The 22,970-nt window shown below is 40.9% G+C and overlaps 1 long non-coding RNA gene across 1 annotated transcript in view; it reads right to left on the minus strand.

Annotated features, from left to right (window-relative positions):
* LOC131381902 (uncharacterized) overlaps window positions 1–21,885 on the minus strand; it is a 22,801-nt gene extending 916 nt beyond the window's left edge. Inside the window, exons 1-3 of the long non-coding RNA XR_009210942.1 lie at window positions 21,757–21,885; window positions 20,162–20,264; window positions 806–867 (exon numbers count right to left, since the gene is read on the minus strand). This is a non-coding gene — a long non-coding RNA (uncharacterized LOC131381902). The remainder of the gene's footprint in view (window positions 1–805; window positions 868–20,161; window positions 20,265–21,756) is intronic.
* Window positions 21,886–22,970: the final 1,085 nt, after the last annotated feature.

Below are 22,970 nucleotides of genomic sequence, written 5' to 3' on the forward strand. Positions count from 1 at the left end.
CACCCCCATCCCCCACCCCCCACCTCCGTGTTTCCTCTATATTGACAGCTAAACATAGAAACTTGGTCAGATCAGAGTTTTGTTGTTGTTGTTTGTTTGATTTGGCAAGACTACGTCGTGGGTGGTACTTTCTACTTCCATCAGGAGGTAAATATATTTTGATGTTTCTCTCTTTAGCATGCTGGTTGGCAGTTATGTCTAGACCCATTAATCCATTAGGAGTTACAAATGGTGCTACTCAACTTCTACTCCATTTATTATACAGAAAATATCTATATAAAGAAAATTCCTGGCCGGGCGCGGTGGCTCACGCTTGTAATCCCAGCACTTTGGGATGCCAAGGCGGGCGGATCACGAGGTCAGGAGATCGAGACCACGGTGAAACCCCGTCTCTACTAAAAAATACAAAAAATTAGCCAGGTGTGGTGGCGGGCGCCTGTAGTCCCAGCTACTCAGAGAGGCTGAGGCAGGAGAATGGCATGAACCTGGGAGGCGAAGCTTGCAGTGAAGCTTGCAGTGAGCCGAGATTGCGCCACTGCACTCCAGCCTGGGCGACAGAGCAAGACTCCGTCTCAAAAAAAAAAAAAAAAAAAAAGAAAATTCCTTAGTGAACTGTTTGGTTACCCTGCGTTACAGTTCTTTTAGGGAAGGGAGAATAAATGCTTGATGCCTTCCTTTTACCAGTTTTAAAATAATGTATTGGTTCCCTATCAACTTATGGATTCAATCTGATCTTTTTCCATCACTTTCATTTTAAATGAAACAATTCAAATCTGTAGAAAAGTTGACAGAGTATGCCCCTTACTTTAATGCTCCAGTTGTTAAAAGTTTGCCACATCTGCTATATCGATTATCTATGTGCACCACCTGAAAGTAAGTTACAGACATTATGGCAGTTTATTCCTAAATACATTGGCATATATTTCCTAAGGAAAAGTACACGTCTACCTGACCACAATTCTGTTAGCATAGGAATGAAATTTAACATTAAATAAACTAATAGCATTTAATAATTAATCCATATTCAAATTGCATCTTGTTCCAGTATAATGTCTTTTTAAATTATGATTTTTTTAACTCAGCAAAGGCTTATGCATAATATTTAATCATGTCTCTTTTTAAAATTCTTGTGATTATCTCATCTTGCTGGGATAGCAACTGAAATTTGCCTGACCCAGAGCCCCTTATCCCACTGCCTGGGGGATGGTGCATGTATATTACAGAATTGATGCAGTTTACTTCTTATTATGGCATATCTTGTCACTTACTCCAATACTGGTGATGCAAAGCTTGACTTTTTGGTTAAGTTGAAGTCTGCCAGATGTTACAACAGTAAGGGGAACTCTTTCCTTTTATAATTAATAGGCAATATATGGGGTAGTATTTTGAGATTGTTTGGGCCTATGACCCCCCAAAAGGTTTTAGCATCCACTTCTGATCTTGCTTGCATCAATTACTACATTGGTGGTTGCAAAATGAGATTTTCTAATGTTAACATATTGTCTATAGTTGATATTCTTCTGTGAATAAGAACTTTATCTAATCCTCCATTTTTTGAATAACTATGAACTCATGTATTCTTTTGGATTCAATGTATTATAATTTATTATCATTGTTATTCTTTTTCATATTATTCTAATTTGGCCAATAGAGCTCCTTCGAGATGGTTCCTGTAGTTCTTTTAGTATACTCTCATTGGTCTTTGAGCACTTTCTTGCTTTCTGGCACAGCTAGATATTCTGACTCACCTTGTCCCTTAGCCCTTGAGTCAGCAGCTTCCCAAGGACACCTGGCTACTTTTTGTAAACAATGGTATTTAGAAACCATGATCTGAATACTAAGTGTGCTATGGCTACTGAGGTGTCATTACTTTAGGCCTTTTCAGTGAGAAAAGCTAGGAGATCTCTTTTTTCCTTTTTGTTAAATCAGGAGTTCATACTCAGCAATTACAGGGTTCCTTGTCTTCCCCTATTCCCTCGTTATAGCTTCCTCCTCTTACAGTGAGAACCTTGGTTCTCAACAATGTGAATACATTTGCTTATTTGCTCTGTTCCATAATCTACACAAAATTGTTTTAGAGTGATTACATCAGTACTTCTCCCAACAACAAAACTATAGTAAAGTTAAAAAATTGCGGCCAGGTGCAGTGGCTCACACCTGTAATCCCAGCACTTTGGGAGGCTGAGGTGGGCGGATCACGAGGTCAGGAGATCCAGACCATCCTGGCTAACACAGTGAAAACCTGTCTCTACTAAAAAATACGAAAAATTAGTCAGGCGTGGTGGCGGGTGCCTGTAGTCCCAGCTACTGCAGAAGCTGAGGCAGGACAATGGCATGAACCCGGAAGGTGGAGCTTGCAGTGAGCTGAGATTGCACCACTGCACTCTAGCGTGGGCGACAGTGTGAGACTCTGTCTCAAAAAAAAAAAATTCTTCGTAATTTTTGTGTTTTGATTTTTAGATTGTCTCTCACTAAGATAGGTTTTTTCAACTGCAGCACTCTGACATTTTGGGTTGGATCATTCTTTGTTGTACGGGCTGCCCTGTGCATTGCAGAATATTTAGCAGCCTCCCTGCTTCTAGTACTGGGGGTGGCCAGTACTCCCACCCCCAAGTTATGGCAATTAAGAATGTCTCAAACATACTCAAATGTCCCCTGTCCTCTGTTGAGAATCACTGCACTAAGAGGGTGCATACAGCCTGACTATTGTTTTCAAAAGCTACTTGAATTATTTTTATCATGCTGTTCAATTTTATATATTCAGTCATTTATTTCTGTTTATATTCAATCTTAGAATTTCCTTTTATAGCTTTAAATTAAATTTTATTTTTCTGAATAAATAAAACATCTGCCTCGTTCCAATGTAAAAAAAATATTAAAAAAAGATATACTTAGTAAAGTCTTATTCTCGTCCCTATTGCTGCCACCCTGTTCCAAACCCACCATCTACAGATAACTATTTTCATGAATTTTCTTACGTAAAATGTAAGATGTTATATATTCTCTTTCAACTTTGATTTCTCTACTTAAAAATATACCCTGGAAGGCCAGGTGTGGTGGCTCACTCTTGTAATCCCAGTACTTGGGAGGCTGAGGCAGGCGGATCACAAGGCCAGGAGATCCTGGCCATCCTGGCTGACATGGTGAAACCCCGTCTCTACTAAAAATACAAAAAAATTAGCTCGGCATGGTGGCACGCACCTATAATCCCAGCTGCTTGGGAGGCTGAGGCAGGAGAATCACTTGAACCCGGGAGGTGGAGGTCACAGTGAGCCAAGATCGCACCACTGCACTCTAGCCTGGGTGACAGAGTGAGACTCCGTCTCAAAAATAAATAAATAAATGATAAATAAAAATAGTAATATACCCTGGAAATCACTCCAAAATAATTCATACAGATTTTCCTCACTTTTTAAAAACAGTTGTTAGTATTTCATTGTGTGGCTCTCCCATAGTTGATTCCACTATCTCTTAGGAATGGGCAGTTAGGTTGTTTCTAGTACTTTGCCAATACAAATAATTCCACAATGAATACCTTTGTGCATATGTTGTTTTGGATTTGTGGAGGTGCATTTTTGAGGTAAATTCATAGAAATGGGATTGTTAGATTGAAGGGTAAATGCATATGTAGTTTTATTAAATACTGCTAAATTCTCATCCGTAGGGTTTACCATTTTACACTCCCAACTGCAAGATGTAAGAAAATGTGTCATTAAACTTTGAATTTGTGCCAATTTGATAAGTAAGAAAGTATCTCAGTATAGATTTAGTATAGTTTTGATTTGCATTTCTTTGATTATGAATAAAGTTGAACATCTTTACATATGTTTGTATCCTTTTATATCTTTTTGTGTGTGTGTGTGAAATGTTTGTACATGTCTTCTGCTAATTTTCCCATTATTTTCTTCCTGACATTTTTTTTTTTTTTTTGAGACGGAGTCTCGCTCTGTCGCCCAGGCTGGAGTGCAGTGGCACGATCTCGGCTCACTGCAAGCTCCACCTTCTGGGTTCCCGCCATTCTCCTGCCTCAGCCTCTCCGAGTAGCTGGGACTACAGGCGCCCGCCACCGCGCCCGGCTAATTTTTTGTATTTTTTTAGTAGAGACGGGGTTTCACCGTGGTCTCGATCTCCTGACCTCGTGATCCGCCCGCTTCGGCCTCCCAAAGTGCTGGGATTACAAGCGTGAGCCACCGTGACCGGCCTCTTCCTGACATTTTTTAGAGATATTAATGTATTGGGCAGATTAGGTCTTTATCTGTGATATATGTTTCAAATATTTTCTCTCAATTTGTCACTTGTCTTTTAATCTTGCTCACGACTTTTTTGTCAGGCCAAGCTATTTTAAAAATTTTATTTAGATCCACTTAGTGTATTTTTACATATCTGTATTTGAATCAGTTAGATTTTCTCTACAACATGTTTTAAAGATATTTACTTCTCTGTTTTCTTCTACTACTTAAGTGATTTCATCTTTTATGATTGAATCTGTAATTGTTGAAGTTTATTCTGGTGTATGGATCTAGCCTTATCTTTTTCCAAATAGGGTTACATTTTTCTTTTTTTTGAATTGGAGTCTCGCTCTGTCGCCCAGGCTGGAGTGCAGTGGCGCGATCTCAGCGCACTGCAAGCTCCGCCTCCCAGGTTCATGCCATTCTCCTGCCTCAGCCTCCTGAGTAGCTGGGGCTACAGGCGCCCACCACCACGCCTGGCTAAGTTTTTGTATTTTTTAGTAGAGACAGGGTTTCACTGTGTTAGCCAGGATGGTCTCGATCTCCTGACCTTGTGATCAGCCCGCCTTGGCCTCCCAGAGTGCTGGGATTACAGGCATAAACCACTGCACCCGGCCAGGGTTACATTATCCTTAGCACCATTTAATGAGTCTTTCTTTTGTCTATTAAATTGCAACATCATCTTTATTATCTATTTTGGGTCTACCATTCTATTCCATGGCCTATCTCTCTATTCATATTCTAGTACCACATTTTTTTTTTAATTACAGAGGTTTTATACTGGGCTTTTATATCAGTAGGGCTAGTTCCCCCCATCCCATTAACATTTTTTTAAGGATTTTCCTAGCTATGTTTTCTTTTTTTTTCTTTTTTTTGAGGAGTCTTGCTCTGTCTCCCAAGCTGGAGTGCAGTGGCACGATCTTGCCTCACTGCAAGCTCCGCCTCCTGAGTTCATGCCATTCTCCCATCTCAGCCTCCCCAGTAGCTGGGACTACAGGCGCCCGCCACCACACCCGGCTAATTTGGTTTTTGTATTTTTAGTAGAGACAGGGTTTCACCGTGTTAGTCAGGATGGTCTCAATCTCCTGACCTTGTGATCCGCCCACCTCGGCCTCCCAAAGTGCTGGGATTACAGGCGTGAGCCACCACTCCTGGCCTGTATATTTGATTTTTATATAAATTTTAGAATCTACCTGACTAACTCCAGCAAAGATTTATTGGTATTCTTATTAAGATTCAATTAAATTTATGTATTAACTTGAGATGAAGTGGTCAATATCTTTGTAATATTGAGGCATTCCATCTAAGAGAAAGAGAAGTGTTTTTACTGTATGAAGTCTAAGTTAGTGTCTTTTAGAAGTGTTTTAAAGCTTTATGGACGAGTGTGGTGGCTGATGCCTGTAATCCCAGCACTTTGGGAGGCCAAGGCGGGCAGATCACCTGAGGTCAGGAGTTCGAGACCAGCCTGGATAACATGGTGAAACCCTCATCTCTACTAAAATTACAAAAATTAGCTGAGTGTGGTGGCGCATACCTGTAGTCCCAGCTACTCAGTAGGCGGAGGTAGGAGAATCACTTGAACCTGGGAAGCAGAGGTTGCAGTGAGCCAAGATCGCGCCATTGCACTCCAGCCTAGGCGACAAGAGCAAAACTCCGTCTCAAAAATAAATAAATAAATAAATAAACAAAGCTTTACAATTTTCCTCATCTAAGTTTTATATATGTGTATATATCTTAAGTTTATTCCTAATTATCTTACCTATTTTTGTAGCTGTTACAAAGAAATTATATTTTCTTTTTTTTTTTTTTTTTGAGACGGAGTCTTGCTCTGTCCCCCAGGCTGGAGTGCAGTGGCGTGATCTCGGCTCACTGCAAGCTCCACCTCCCGGGTTCACGCCATTCTCCTGCCTCAGCCTCCCGAGTAGCTGGGACTACAGGCACCCGCCAACACGTCCGGCTAATTTTTTGTATTTTTAGTAGAGACGGGGTTTCACCGTGTTAGCCAGGATGGTCTCGATCTCCTGACCTCATGATCCGCCTGCCTCGGCCTCCCAAAGCGCTGGGATTACAGGCTTGAGCCACTGCGCCCAGCCAGAAATTATATTTTCTAATTGACTATGGTTTGTATATTTGAATGTTATTGATTTTTATCTATATTAATTTTGTATCCTGATATATTACTGAATTATTTTATTATTTGCATTTTTTTTTTTTTTGAGATGGAGTTTCGCTCTTGTTACCCAAGCTGGAGTGCAATGGCATGATCTCGGCTCACTGCCTCACTGCAACCTCCACCTCCCGGGTTGAAGTGATTCTCCTGCCTCAGCCTCCCAAGTAGCTGGGATTACAGGCATGTGCCACCATGCCAGGCTAATTTTTTGTATTTTTAGTAGAAACGGGGTTTTACCATGTTAGCCAGGCTGGTCTCAAACTCCTGACCTCAGGTGATCTGCCCACCTCAGCCTCCCAAAGTGCTGGGATTACAGGTGTGAGTCACCGCGCCCAGCCTATTGTTTGCATTTTATCACTGAATGGCTAAAGGTTTCCCAGGGATTCTATCATATCATCTACAAATAGAGATAATTTGATTTTTACTTTCCAATTTTTGTCACATGTGTCTGGAATCCCTTCTCACTTTTTGCCCTCTTCCATGCGACCCTTGCTGTTACTATAATCCTTAAGGTATCTCTGTCTTTTCTGTTTTGTTAAGATACCCAAATGAACACAAGTGTGAACCCAAAAAATCTGAGACAAAAAATCTGAGAAATTAAATCAGTTAATTTAGAAAGTTTATTTTGCCAAGGTTGAGGACGCGCCTGTGGCAGCCTCAGGAAGTCCTGACAACATGTGCCTAAGGTGGTCAGGGCACAGCTTAGTTTTATAGATTTTAGGGACACATGAGACATCAATTGATATATGTAGGAAGTACATTGGTTGGGCCAGGCGCAGTGGCTCATGCTTGTAATCCTAGCACTTTGGGAGGCCGAGGTGGGTGGATCACGAGGTCAGGAGATCGAGACCACGATGAAACCCCATCTCTACTAAAAATATAAAAAATTAGCCGGGTGCGGTGGTGGGCGCCTGTAGTCCCAGCTACTGGGGAGGCTGAGACAGGAGAATGGCGTGAACCCGGGAGGCGGAGCTTGCAGTGAGCTGAGATCGCGCCACTGCACTCCAGCCTGGGCGACAGAGTGAGACTCCGTCTCAAAAAAAAAAAAAAAGAAGTACATTGGTTGGTCTGGAAAGGCGGGACAACTTGAAGCAAAGGCAGGAAGACTCCAAGCAGAGAGGGGACTTCCAGGTCACAAATAGGTGAGAGACAAGTGGTTGCATTCTTTTGAGTTTCTGATTAGCCTTTCCAAAAGAGGCAATCAGATTAGCCTTTCCAAAAGAGGCAATCAGATATGCATCTATATCAGCGAGCAGAGGGGTGACTTTGAATAGAATGGGAGGCAGGTTTGCCCTAGCAGTTCCCAGCTTGTCTTTTCCCTTTAGCTTAGTGATTTGGGGGCCCCAAGATTTACTTTCCTTTCACACAAGCATGATGTATTACAGGCTTACACCCTTCTAGGTATGATCCTAGTGAGAGCATTACCTAAAACAAGGAATGTATCAACGTGTCCCAAATGACATTGTCACCTTCACCTCCAAACCAGGTCTTCCACCTCATTCATAGGTATTTCCTGGGTGTTCCTAAACCTTGGCTTTTGCTCTCCTTTCTCCTTCCACCTTTAAATCATATCAGCTGGTATTTCATGCAGATTTTAATTCAGCAAACTTTTCCCCTTTCCCCCAATATTCAGTGGCTGGTCTACTTGTGGGTACAAAGGCCCAGACCCATTGTTTCAACTGGAGACCTGTGAAGGGCGATCCCAGCCTCAGAACCTCGCATGGAATGGACTCAGTACTCTGCTGCAACTGCATTTCAGTTTAACTTCTCCCTCTACCCAGTCCTAACTTCCTTATTCCCTAAAAAATGTTTCTGGGAGTGGTCCTCAGTAAACTTCATGCATACACACTTCAGAGGCTCAGAGTATGTTTCCTGGAGAATTCCATCTATGGCGTTTCCTCTTCATGCCTACTGCCACCATCCAGGTTTAGGCCCCCATTACCGCTTACCTGGAATATTGCAAAACCTTTATCACTATTCTCTTTGCTCACTGGCTCTCCTATAATCAGTCTACACAACAGCAGACTAATTTTTTTATCCCAGATCATAGCTCTTACGCTGTTTTCCTGCTCAAAAACTTTGGTGGCTCCCCAGTCTATTTAATTAGGTTCTTACTCCTTATTGTAATTTTCAAGACCCTTCCCAATTTAGCCCCCACTATTTTCAGCTCTCATCTTCTACTCCAGTATAACTATGCTCTACTCCATTTAAACTGGAACATTTGCAATCCTCCAAATCTACTGTAAAAATTCATTTTTCCTACATTTGTTTCAAATTTTCTCTTCTATTATCTTCTTTATAAAATTTGAACCATATTTCAAGGTCCATTCTCCTTTTTCTTTTTCTTTTTTTTTCGAGATGGAGTCTCGCACTGTCGCCCAGGCTAGAGTGCAGTGGCGCAATCTCAGCTCACTGCAACCTCTGCCTCCTGGGTTCAAGCAATTCTCCTGCCTCAGCCTCCCGAGTAGCTGGGACTACAGGCGGCCACCACCATGCCTGGCTAATTTTTGTATTTTTAGTAGAGACGGGGTTTCACCACGTTGGCCAGGCTGGTCTCAAACTCCTAACCTTGTGATCTACCCACCTCGGCCTCCCAAAGTGCTGGGATTACAGGCGTGAGCCACTGCGCCTGGCCAGGCTTAAGGTCCATCGTGAGAGCAATATTTATTCTTGGCATACCTGTATCAATGTATCCTATGTACCCCATAAATATATATCCCTACTATGTGACCAAAAAAATTAAAAATAAAATAAAAATTTAAAACCCATACATTCTCCATGCAGATTTTTCTCGTACCTCAACCCAATGTCATCTCTTCTTCGTTAGTTATCCCAATGCAGTTTGTACTTCTCGTTGGTATCTATTGATTATCTTTACTGTGTGTCAATTTCACCATTTTACCTCTCTTCCCTATCCTTTCACCTGCACTGATAGAATATAACTGTGAGAGCAAGATTTTACCTCAGTCATCTTTGTATCACTTGAAACAAGAAGCATCATCCTTAATCCTGGAGTTCAATAAATCATTAATAAATTCAATTGAATGCAAGCTGCCAATTTGTTTGACATTTTTGTGAATGCTTTCTGTCTTCCTAGCTTCTCAAGTTTGGTATAGGAGGGTTTCATATGTAAATAAATATGTAACTATGAAATCATTTATGTTCTTTCCTGGCACAATTTTCACTGGAAGATCTTTGAGGATTCCTTAAATAAGGTTCTAAAACTAAAGATGGAATGTGCCCCCATAAGGGAATGGCCATATCCTGTGAGACATAGGCAGGAATAGTCAGGAATTCCTTAGGGTGGAGAGGAGAACCCTGGCACATGTAATCAGATGATGTGACATCAAATCCATGGTGTAATTCAAAACACAGCTGTGGGGCAAGAATCTGGAACAAACCGTAAGTCTTTTTTTCCATCCTATAATGGAGGCGACCTGGGTTTTAGCTTCCTTTTTCTATACAGGCAGCTTCACTCTTATCAAGATGTAGCTTCTCTTTTTCCATGTACCTTAGCCTCATTTCAGTAACTAATATCTTCTTTTCAGTCAAGTCAAATGAGAACAGTGGTGCTTTCCAAAGCACTTTTGATTGATGTTTGATATTGCCCATAACACTTCAATTAGAAACAGTGAAAATGGGTCACTAATTAAAAATAAGCTTTTGGTGTTAAAAATAATATTTACGTAGGCAATCTGTGGAGAGAGAAATAAATTGAATGATATATCATATACCTCAAGATATAGTTTTAATTTTATCCATCTATTTATATGATCCTATTTCTCAGAGCAAGCTAACTACAAATAGTATAGAATTAGAAATGTGACTTCTCCTTTTTGGGGTATAAAGGTGGAGTTTTCAACAAGCAGAGTGTGGTTATGGTTGGATAGACTAGTACAAGGTTGTGTTTACATAGAATCTTTCATTGAAAGAACTTCGAGTGCTTCATAAACATTGCCTCACGAATGCTTCCAGCATCCTTAGGAGGTGAATGGAGTTATTGTCCCCATTTAGCTAATGGAAAAATTGGAAAAGAGAGGGCCTGAACTTCATATTCACCAGTCAATGGTCTATGTGACCACAAAAATATGTTCTACTTAGCCTTGAATTAATGATATGTATCTGTTCTGATTTTATGCTTTTGTCATTTTTTCTTTGCATTATACCATTAAAAAGTTATCATATAGAAACTTTGTAAATATTCTGTATTATGAGATATAATATTCTGCATCATTCTTTAAACTTCCACCAAAGTTCTACTATCACAGAAATTTTATTGGAACAGGGCTTTGTTTTACTTTATTTATTTATTTATTTATATTTTCAGAGACAAGGTCTCACTCTGTTGCCCAACCTGGAGTGCAGCGATGCAACACTAGCTCACTGTAGCTGCAACCTCCTGAGTAGCCGGGACTACAGGTGCATGCCATCACCCCTGGCTAATTTTAAAATTCTTCGTAGAGATGGGGTCTTGCTATGTTGCCCAGGCTGGTTTTGAATTCCTGGGCTCAAGTAATCCTCCTGCCTCAGCCTCCTAAAGTGTTGGGATCATAGCCATGGGCCACTATGCCCAGCCTACCCCATTTATTTAGAGGTTACATTTCTCTAAATAAATCATAGTTGCCATTGCTCCACACCCTTTCCAGTCTTTGGGATAGTCATCTTAACTACCAGAAATACAGCCACAATCTCAGATTTGAACTAACACTAGCCATAGGTCAGTAACAGCTGTCACAAAATCTTTGAATTTTGCTTTGCAGAAGATAGCATCAGTTCAATCACCCAAGGGAAATGTGTAGAGTAGAGCAAGTGGTAACAGGACGTAGATCCACTGACATCATTAAGAAATGACAATTGACAATGGAGGGAGAGTTTTAAAAGCAGTTTGCTTTGAGTGGGAAGGTTATATGAGGGCTTTTGAATATTCTCCAGAAAAAGGCCATTTAAATGAGAATAAACGAGTTGTTAAATCTTGTTTCTAGTTATTTGTCACAGTAGTTCGGAATATGTTCTCTCTCTTACACAGCTCTGAGATGAGAAATAAAATGGCAGTGATAAATAAGCAAGGTTAGTCTGATGTCCTGATCATTCTTAGATTCAATTAGAGTTAAGTTATATTCCGTGTATAAGATATTTGTAACTGTATTTTAAAGACGAATATCACAAATGGTTAAAAAAAGAAGTCCTTGAAGCAATATATATCAGAAAATGAAGAGCTCATCATCTCCTCTAAAAGGGAATTAATTATCTTTTATCCAGTATACGTATGGAGCCAATCAGTGAGTGAGATATATGCAGGCCCTCTGACAGTTGTCAGAAGGTCTTGACATAGCTGCTAATGATCTGTTGACAGGAACAGCTGGTGATAGGAACAGAGGTGAGTGTTACTAGAGAAGAAGGCATGAAGATCTCACTGCAATGGTGCAGTGACAGAACAGTAGACACGGTGCCAGCCACAGCCCCATTAACTGGCCCTTAGTAAATTCCAGGATCTAAACTTTATGGTCTCTACTTGGCATGGAATAAAGATAAAAAAGGATTCTGTTTGATCATCTCCTTAATATCCATATATGAACATATTCCAAGGAGAAAACTGTGCCCTTTCTGCAATCCTGTACCTGAGTCTTTTTTAAAAAGCACAGAATATTTTAGACCTGATGTTCATTGGATCATTTGTCAACGTGCCAAATAAACTTTAGCTCTCAGAGCACTTGGAAAACATGTTTTGGAGAGTCTGTGTAACATTCTGGGTGGGGCAGTTTCTAAAAGGCTCAATCTTAAACACAAAACAGAGCAGTAAGACCAGTGATTAGTATCGATGCAACAATTTTACAACTATGCTGAATGTGCACTGTGTTAGGAATGCTCTAAACCCATGCTGGGTCAACACGTCTTTCGCCATATGTTGACTGAGGAGGGCTAAATAGTGTGTGTTACACATTTTTAATCTTTATCCAAATAAACTCAGTTTCTGCAAAAGTTATTTGATAATAAAAATTTATATATATTTCTCTTTTGGCTTTTAAAAATTATGAAATGTTTCATAAATATAAAATAATAAAGTAAGTATAAGTGATAACAGTGAAATTTATATCCCTGTTTTTATCACCTAGTATAAGAAAGAAAACTTTTCTAATGTCTTTGGCACTCGTATGAGTTATTTCTCACACTCCCTCACTTCAGAGATAACAACTGTCTTGACTTTTTGTGTTTATCATTCTCATCCTTTTCCATAAGTTTTACTACATATAGATATAGGTAGACAGAGATACACACGCACACGTACATACTCCTTATATATATATGAATCCCTAATAAAATAGTATTAGTTTTACAAGTATTTGAACTTTATATGAAAGGTATACTATTTTATGCCTTCTGTGATTTGCTTGTTTGTTCAGAATTTTATTAGTGAGATTCATTCATATGCATGTAGTTGATTCTCTGATGCAGAGTATTCAATTATATAAATAGACCACAGGTTATCTATTTACTCCCCTTACCACAGACAGCCAGGTTGTTTCCAGGCTATCAAGAACATTCTTGTGGATGTCTACTGCTGTTCACAAGCAAGGCTTTCTAGAGGACATAGAAAGTGGAATTGCTGGATAGTGCGATATATGCATCTGTAACTTTACTACATAATGCCAAATTGTTTTCCAAAATCAATGAGCCAATTCCCACTCTCACCAACAGTGGATCATAGTTTTCATTGCTCCACATTCTCTCCAACATCTGGGATAGTCAGACTTTTAAATTCTTGCCAATTCAGTGGACATGAAATGGTAATTTGTCTATTTAGTATTATTTTCCCTGGTTACTAAAAAGGTCTAGCTGCCAGGCACGGTGGCTCACGCCTGTAATCCCAGCACTTTGGGAGGCCGAAGAGGGCTGATCACGAGGTCAGGAGATCGACACCATCCTGGCTAACACGGTGAAACCCCATCTGTACTAAAAAATATAAAAAATTAGCTGGTCGTGGAGGCCGAGGCAGGAGAATGGCATGAACCTGGGAGGTGGTGCTTGCAGTGAGCCGAGATCGCACCCCTGCACTCTCAGCCTGGGTGACAGAGCAAGACTGCGTCTCAAAAAAAAAAAAAAAAAGCTCTAGCTTTGGATTATATGTTTTTCAGTCATTCATGTTTCTGCTTTGGTTAAATGCCTGTTTGCTTTGTATGGCCATTTTGTTGCTGAGTTGTTGACTTTTTCTTTTCTGTTTTTAGGAGTTCTTTGTATATATTATCAGGATGCAAATGCTTTTTGGTTATATATATTCCAAACATCTGCTCCCAAATGATCTTTTCAATTTCTTTTAACATAGTCTGTTATTTCTTTAAAATTTTTACCAAGGTAAACAAATATTCTCTACTCACTGTTTAAAGAGAGGGAAAACCAGATTAATTAAACTACTCAGAATTTTAATTCAAACATAAGAATCAGGAATGGTACAATACATTTGTGTTAATTATTTTAAAAGGCAAAATGGCAAAGATATGTTTCCTGACAGACTCTCCGGGGAAATCTATTGAAATGATTATATCTAGTCTTAACCAAATGGATTCCTTTATTTATTTAACTGAATCCTGCCATCATTACAGGCATATCCAAAAAGTCTGTAAAAAATCAAATAGCAACACATCTCTCTCTTTCCTTCCAGCATCCAATTTCTGGAAAAAGTAGTCTACACTTGTCTCCACTTCCTTGGAATCACTTACTTCTTATCCTCGGGTGATCTGGCTTCCCCCAGCACTCACTTGAAAACTGATCTTTCAAAGGTTGCAATGACCTTGTAATTTCCAAATTGAATGGCTTCTTAATTAGAGTAGCCAGATTTAGCATTAAAAAATACAAAATTTGCAGTTACATTCGAATTTTAGGTAAGCAAAGAATAACATTTGAGTATAACTATGTCCCAAATATCCCAATATACGTTCCAAATATTTGCCCTACATCCGCTCTCCAAATACAATCAAGCACAAAGTGCCATCAGTGCCCCAAGTATTTATATTAATAATTACTTCATAATGATTATGATGTTGGAATGAAACAAAAATAGGGAAAGTTTGCTATTTAGTTTGCATGATACATTTATGGAACAGGGGTCTGTGATTATATTTCCTTCTAACCAAATATTTTTCCACCAGCCTCCAGGCCTGAGACTTCACCTGCTTCTGCTAGATCCTCCCTAGGCAGTATGATTAAGAGAGAAGATGCTTACCGACATAAATGATCCTAGTAGAGAAAAAGAGTCTCAAAGAATGGCTCTGCCCAAGAGAATCCAACTCTGAGAGAAAAGAGAAGGTCAGGCTTGGCAAAGCAGGGGGTGGGGGCGAGCTTGGAATTGGGGTTTAGGATTCTTCTTTATCTTATAATCTCACATTTTTTCCCTCTCCTCTCCTAATCTCCTATAATACACCCCTACCTTTCCCAAACTTCTGTCTTCTGGAAGGAAATGCAAAACACTAATAAACATAAATCCCAACAATGGAAATTAAAGCAATAATAAAATGTCCTGGAAGAATTTCACACAGGTGAGGGATGTGATCAAAGATCTTTCTAAATAAATGTACTTTTGTTTGCTTTGAATTTTTAGTTACAGCGATAATTTTAAGATGCAAATGATTTGAATTTAGAGAGTTTCAATAACGGGAATAAGAGTAGTATACCACAATATTTAGCACTTAGAAATAGCAGAGCACAACAAAAAACATTTCCTAAAACCAGAAGTCACTACTTCCTTCAAGAGTCTAAGACTTGGCTGGGTGTGGTGGCTCACGCCTATAATCCCAGCACTTTGGAAGGCCGAGGTGAGCAGATTGCCTGAGGTCAGGAGTTTGAGAACAGCCTGTCCAACATGGCAAAACCCCGTCTCTACTAAAAATATAAAAATTAGCTGGGTGTGATGAAGGGCACCTGTAATCCCAGCTACTTGGGAGGCTGAGGCAGGAGAATCACTTGAACCCGGGAGATGGATGTTGCAGTGAGCTGAAATTGTGCCACTGCACTCCAGACTGGGCGACAAGGGCGAAACTCCGTCTCAAAAAAAAAAAAAAAGTCTGGTTGCGTGCGGTGGCTCACGCCTGTAATCCCAGCACTTTGGGAGGCCGAGGGGGGCAGATCATGAAGAAAGGAGATCGAGACCATTCTGACTAACACGGTGAAACCCCATCTCTACTAACAATACAAAAAAATTAGCCAGGCATGGTGGTGGGCACCTGTAGTCCCAGCTACTCGGGAGGCCGAGGCAGGAGAATGGCGTGAACCCGGGAGGCGGAGCTTGTAGTGAGCCGAGATCACGCCACTGCACTGCAGACTGGGCGACAAGAGCGAAACTCTGTTTTTTGTTTTTTTGTTTTTTTGTTTTTAAAGAGTCTAAGCCTTTGGTCATTGCTTTCGGTATTAAAATGCAGTTCTTCACCCAAGATCCACCTTAAAAGTTATTGTCTTCTTGAAGCCTTCCCAGTCTCAATAATCTCAATCCCTGGCTCAGAGTAAGTTTATATTTCAATTTAGTCTTTACTTATGGGGCTGTAGCCTTTTAGAAGTCCCTGTCTCTCCTGGATCATCACCTCCTTAAGGGAAGAGACAAGGCCTTGTTTGTATTTATAGCTCCACTATCGTTCACACTGAGTTGTGCTTAAAAACTGTTGACTTGACTCAGCCTTAAAGCAAAGAATAAACATTCATTTTGCTCCTGTAGAACAATAAATTATACATGCATTAGTAAAATAAATTGGTAATATAGTCTACCTCCAAAATTACGCCGTGATAGGATGTTTTTGAGCACACATGCATTCAAGTTTTGGAAAATATTTACAAGTTTCAGGATACAGTTGTGTTTTTGAGAGATAAAGAAGTATTTAAAAAGTAAGGATCTGATAATGCTTGGCCCATCAGGCAAAAGAAGGCCATTTAAAAATGATGGGTCTTTCTCTTGTCTGCAAAGTCAGAAGATTGGTCCCCTGCAAGGAGAGAGTTTGAGAAACAAGGAATGTGGCCTTTCCTCCAAAGACCTCAGATAGATCACAGCATGGATCCCAGTTGATACATGTGGAAACTGACGTTAAGCAACTTGCCTAAAGGGAGTCATTGACTAGAGCTGGGAACAATCTCCAGCTTGTGCCGTAACACAGACTGTGTGGACAGAAGTCAGCCTCCACAGACTGTTTTGTGAGTGTAATGTTAGCATGACGTTAGCAAACAATAAAGCAACATCTGCTACAGACGTGGCCAGAGAAATCAGTTTTGATAAAAGCACAAAATAACCTGGGAGAGAAGAGGTAAAGCTCAGAAAGACGAGCCCTGTGGTTGCTAACATTTTTATTAGAGACTTTACAGAAATGAATGTTCAACGTCTAAGTGTTACTCAGGGAACATCTGAGCTACCACAATTATTCCTGCACAAACCTCCTGTATTCCTTGACTCTCAATGCCTTTTTTCTTGTATCTGACATGAACATAGCTCTATGGAAATGATGGGGGGAAAGTGAAGGAGCTGAGCTTCATACGTGGGAAAAATGTGTTGAAATAGACCGTGAAATTAAAAAATAAGCATGGCACCCAGAGAGTGGTTTAAAGAGTGTTCCCCATAATGTTTCTATGAAAACGTAAGCATGTCGTTTAGATCATTGCTAGAATTCTGAATTGCTACCATCAGCTTTTCACAGTTTGGATAAAACATGTAACCAAATCCTAACACTCATTATGAAAACACATATGGAAAATCCCTTTTCATTCAGAGCAGACGACCTAGAAGCACTGTTTTAGCCACAAGAATGTGTCCCTGTGAACATGACACCAGAGTCCCAGAATGTGGGGCTGTTTAATGTGCCACACAAGAGCTGGGATTTTTATTCTGCTTCACATTCCTCACAAGGCTCTATTTTGAAGCTCTTAGGCAAGAGGTAATGTGGGAAGAGCATTGTATTTATAAAGATTTCAAAGATGTGGAGGTTCCCACCATTTGACCTATTTTGCCACTGATGCATTATTCTGCTGCAGAAAGTCTCATGTGTACAGCAAACTCATTAAGGCTTAATATGTTCTTACCTATGTGCATTTCTGTGATGTGTCTGTATAAATATATATGTTTTTGGTGTAAAGGCATACTTTTTCTAGACAACAAGATGAATACTTTGAATCTCAATTTTTTAATGCTTTTTTTGTTTTTGTTTTTGTTTTTGTTTTTTTGAGATGGGGTCTCACTCTGTCATCCAGACTGGAGTGCACTGGTGCGGTCATGGCTCACTGCAGCCTCAACCTCCTGGGCTCAAGTGATCCTCCCACCTCAGCCTCCTGAGTAGCTGGGACTACAAGCGTGCACTACCATGCCTGGCTAATATTTGTATTTTTTGTAGAGACAGGGTTTTGCCATGTTGCCCAGGCTAATCTCAAACTCCTGAGCTCAAGTGATCCACCTGCCTCGGCCTATTTATGCATTTTGATATAAGATTATGGCCAGATAACTTTAAGAAACTACTTTTTGGCCAGGCACGGTGGCTCACGCCTGTAATCCCAGCACTTTGGGAGGCTGAGGCGGGCAGATCACGAGGTCAAGAGATCAAGACCATCCTGGCCAACATGGTGAAACCCTGTCTCTACTAAAAATACAAAAATTAGCCCGCGTGGTGACGCACACCTGTAGTCCCAGCTACTTGGGTGGTCGAGGCAAGAGAATCACTTGAACCCGGGAGGTGGAGGTTGCAGTGAGCTGAGATCGTGTCACTGCATTCTAGCCTGCTGACAGAGTGAACTCCGTCTCAAAAAAAAAAAAAAAAGAAACTACTTTTCAAATCCAGAGGTTTTTTGTTGTTGTTGTTTTTTTTTTTTTTTTTTGAGAGAGAGTCTCACTCTGACGCCCAGGCTGGAGTGCAGTGGTGCGATCTCGGCTCACTGTAAGCTTGGTCTCCCGGGTTCACACCATTCTCCTGCCTCAGCCTCCGCAGTAGCTGGGACTACAGGCGCCCACCACCACACCTGGCTAATTTTTTTTTGTATTTTTAGTAGAGACGGGGTTTCACCGTGTTAGCCAGGATGGTCTCGATCTCCTGACCTTGTGATCAGCCCGCCTGGGCCTCCCAAAATGTTGGGGTTACAGGTGTGAGCCACCACGCCCGGCCTCAAATCCAGAATTTTTTTGGGAAAGAGAATCAGGTTTAAAATCCAGGAAGAAAACAACATTTAATCGTATAAAATACAACGTGCCAATTCTATCATTAGCAACTTGCTAGCCATAAAAAGGATACTCTGGAAGCTTTGTCAGTTCTTTCAGGCCATTGATAGTGTACTAAGAGCCTAAGGATTGATGTGACTAATAAAAGTGCCTTATTTACAACTTGGAGTAAATTACACAGTGGCTGAGCCTAACTCCATATAGTGTCATTGACTGAATCTCAGAGTTGGACAATTGTTTTCTTGAAGAATTAAGGCAGTAATAGGGGAATGAGCTCCACTCTCTCATCTCTCCATCATTTGTTGATTCCTTTGTGTGACACATTTTTATTGAATGCCTACCCTGAGCTGGGCACTATTTGATGTGCTGGTATGGAATCTTGTGTAAGTTAGACATGTCCTTTTGAGAGCCTATGTTTTAGTGAGGGAGACAGAACAATAAACAATTCCATAGACAAATGGAAGAGGATCCCCACTAGTGATGTGTAACATAACAATAAGACGGGGTGACTTGTGGCAGGGGCTGGAGGTGTCAAGGAAGCCTTCTGAGGATATCATATTTGAGCTGAGCTCTGAATGGTAAACATAATCAGCTTTGTGAAGGATTGAAGGGTGAGAATTCCAGGTGATGGGATGGGAAGTTTAAGACCTGAGGGAAGGATAGTCCTGAAAAGACAGCCAGGCCTGAGGAGAGTGGGCAGCTGGCAGAGGACCCTCGGTAGGGGCTGAGGACAGAGAGAAGGGCGGGGACTCAGCTTTGTGAACCATGGTCAGGATTCTGAACTTCTGTGACCAAAAGCCATTGGAGGGGCTGGGCGCGGTGGCTCACGCCTGTAATCCCAGCACTTTGGGAGGCCGAGGAGGGTAGATTGCTTGAGGTCAGGAGTTCAAGACCAGCCTGGCCAACATGGTGAAACCCCATCTCTACTAAAAATACAAAAAATTAGCCAAGCATGGTGGTGCATGCCTGTGGTCCTAGCTACTCAGGAGGCTGAGGCAGGAGAATCACTTGAACCCAGGAGGCAGAGGTTTCAGTGGGCCGAGATCATGCCACTGCACTGCAGCCTGGGCGACAGAGTGAGACTCTGTCTCAAAAAAAAAAAATTAAGCCATTGGAGGGTTTGAAGTAGGCCACTGCCACTGGCCTGATTTATGTTTTGAAAGATCATTCTGATTATCATGTGGAGAAAGCATCATTAAGGGATGGAACTGGAAACATTCTAGATGAGAGCCTATTAAGGCTTACATGAGGGTGATGGCAGGGGAGATGGAGAAGGATCAATGAATGCAATGGGGATGTGTTTTGGAGGGAAAGCCTATAGGATGTTGGGAGAAGGGAAAAAACAGAATCTTGGATGGTTTGTCCATCCAGGTGCCATTTACTAACATGGTCAGTTGCACAGTGGGGTGACTATGAGCTGGGCGAGAGCCCAAGATTCTGTTGGTTTAGTTACATTGGAGATGTTGGTGAGACACTCAGGTCGAAGTTAGTGATGGGGGAGAAAGCAGGGCTGTTTGTTGATCAGCTGATCAATAACAGAGCTCTGGAGAAAGCTGAGGAAGCTCCCAAAGAGGTTAAAAATGTTCTTACCAAAGCTTCCAAAGTCTGGAGTCAGGATTCCTAAGTCCGCTTCTTCCTCTGCCTTATTTAAAATCCTCTTGACTTCTCCCCCAACTTCCCTAGGGACAGGTGCCTGGGGTGAAAGAATTAGGGACGATTTGGAAATGTTTGTAGCACAATACAATTTCAGGAACAACCCCACCCCCATCTTCCAAGGCACCTCTCCACCAGTCTGGTTTTCTCTCATCCATTTTGAACTCCATTCCAGTGAGGACTGCGCAAGGGAAGAAGTGGGTTGTTCTTTTTTTTTTTTTTGAGACAGAGTCTTGCTCTGTTGCCAGGCTAGGGTGCCGTGGTGCAATCTCGGCTCACTGCAACCTCTGCCTCCCGGGTTCAAGCAATTCTCCTGCCTCAGCCTCCCGAGTAGCTGGGACCACAGGTGCCTGCCATCACGCCCGGCTAATATTTTGTAATTTTAGTAGAGACGGGGTTTCACCACGTTAGCCAGGATGGTCTCGATCTCCTGACCTCGTGATCTGCCCGCCTTGGCCTCCCAAAGTGCTGGGATTACAGGCGTGAGCCATCGCGCCGGGCCAGGAGCAGGTTGTTCTTGTATTGCTCATTCCACTTATCCTTCCAGGAGAGCAGGCTACATGTTTACAACAAACCAGAGAACTTTGGGTGGAAGATTTTTTTGTTTGTTTCTTTGTTTTTCCCTGTTATCAGAATGTAGCCAGGCTTAAAGAAACTGGTTATCTATTAGTCATTTGGTATTCTAAACACGCGGGTGTGGACTCCCAACCTGCCTGTGGCTTGCCTGAATTGTAACCAAGTTTGTCCCAAACAGGTTACCTAAATGCCAGAGAGACTGTGCTTTTTGACACTTTAACCAAAATCCCAGTGCGTGGGCCAGAATATTCATAATATTGTAGATTCATAAAGGACAGAACTGACATCTTCAAAGAATGTAACAATGAAGTAAAATGAGTGCTTTAGGAAGAAATATAATAAAACATAAACTCAGAAACGAGCTTGATCCTTGGAAGAGTCACGTAGGGAAACAATGCAAATCCAAAGCATTTTTTAACTCCTTTAAAAAGAGCCTTCATGAATAGCTTTGGTTGCACGTGTGGAAATTCTTTATTTTATTGATATTTCTCATTTTCCATCAAAATTAATTTATCATATCGGGGAAAAAAAAACCCCACAGGCTTTAGAGAGTCAAAGACCTGCATCAAATCTAACTTCTACTACATTGTACTTTTATGATCTTGGAAAGTGCTTAATGAGTTTTCATTTACTCGTCCAAGAAATGGGAAACTTTTAACAAAAAGATTCATGTCCTGCATCTAGTGGTTCTACTTCTAGGAAATTATCTGATGGGAACGATCATAAAAATCCACAAAGATTTATCTATGAAGAATGTTCCTTTGCAGCATTGAAATATTGGAATTGTGTGAGTAGACTATGATATATCCACAAACAGGAATACCAAATAGAGTAAAGATTTTTGTGGAAGACATTTAGTGACATGAAAAATTGTTCACAATATAATAGTAAGTGAAAAATTATAAGGTTATACACATTGTTATTAATTTTTGGGGAAAATGTATTCTTATGCTTACCCATAGAACACTAGGTAGATAAGTGCAGTAATATCAATAGTGATTCGATGTGGGTAAGTGGGACACTGAAGCAGCTTTGGTCTCTAGTCTTCAAGATTTTTCAACCTTCCTTCAATGACGTGTGCTAATTTTATAATTATTAAATATATATTAAATAGGAACATTAATATTCACCTTATAGATTTGTGTTAAGAATTAAATTAGGTGAGATGATTAATGAAAAACAGTTTAGTGCCTGGCATTTAATTGGTGTTTTCGATTATTTTTATCCAGTTTAATCAGTCATCACGGACTTAGCTCAAAATGATTTTTTTGACTTGAAACAAAACCAAAAAATTACCCTTTAACTGGTGAAAATTTATCACCATTAAGGATATTCAAAAAAAAATGCACTGTAAGCTATGAAGGCAATTTCAAAAGAGATGTTTCTGAAATGCCTTGTGCAATGACAGAGACAATGAAATAAGCAATTAAACTTAAGGTGACTACTTTGCAGCATTTATTTGGACCTAGAAGCTTTGGTTTGTTTGTTTAAAAAACCTGTCATTACTATAGCCACATTGGGTATACGGATAGATGGAACAATATCTAACTCAAAGCGGGTAATTAGTCTGTCAAGATAAATGCCCCCTCTTCTTCAAGCTGATAAAAAGTATCTTGTCAGGGCCTCTTGTGTCATCCCTCAAACACTGTGTATAAGCCCTGCTGTTTTCTCTTGCAACACGCTTCATCCTGCAGAAATGCAGAGGGAAGCTTTTTGTGGGTATGGTTGAAAGACAGTTCATATTACCCCTATCTCCTTTCCTGGACTATATATCTTTGGGGTGCTATGACCTTCTCCTCCCACCCAGGGCACATGTGCACGCACGCGTGCACACACACACACACACACACAAATATGTATACCCAGGGCCGGGCGTGGTGGCTCACACCTGTAATCCCAGCACTTTGGGAGGTCGAGGCCGGCGGATCACCTGAGGTCAGGAGTTCAAGACTACCTTGGCCAACATGGTGAAACCCCGTCTCTACAAAAATTAGCCAGGCGTGGTGGTGGGCGCCTGTAATCCCAGCTACCTGGGAGGCTGAGGCAGAAGAATCGTTTGAACCCGGGAGGCAGAGGTTGCAGTGAGCCGAGATCGTGCCATTGCACTCCAGCCTGGGCAACAGAGCGAGACTCTGTCTCAAAAACAAACAAACAAAAAAACAAAAACAAA

The sequence above is a fragment of the Hylobates moloch genome, unplaced genomic scaffold, assembly GCF_009828535.3.
Source record: "Hylobates moloch isolate HMO894 unplaced genomic scaffold, HMol_V3 SCAFFOLD_2, whole genome shotgun sequence".
NCBI classification, from domain to species: domain Eukaryota; kingdom Metazoa; phylum Chordata; class Mammalia; order Primates; family Hylobatidae; genus Hylobates; species Hylobates moloch.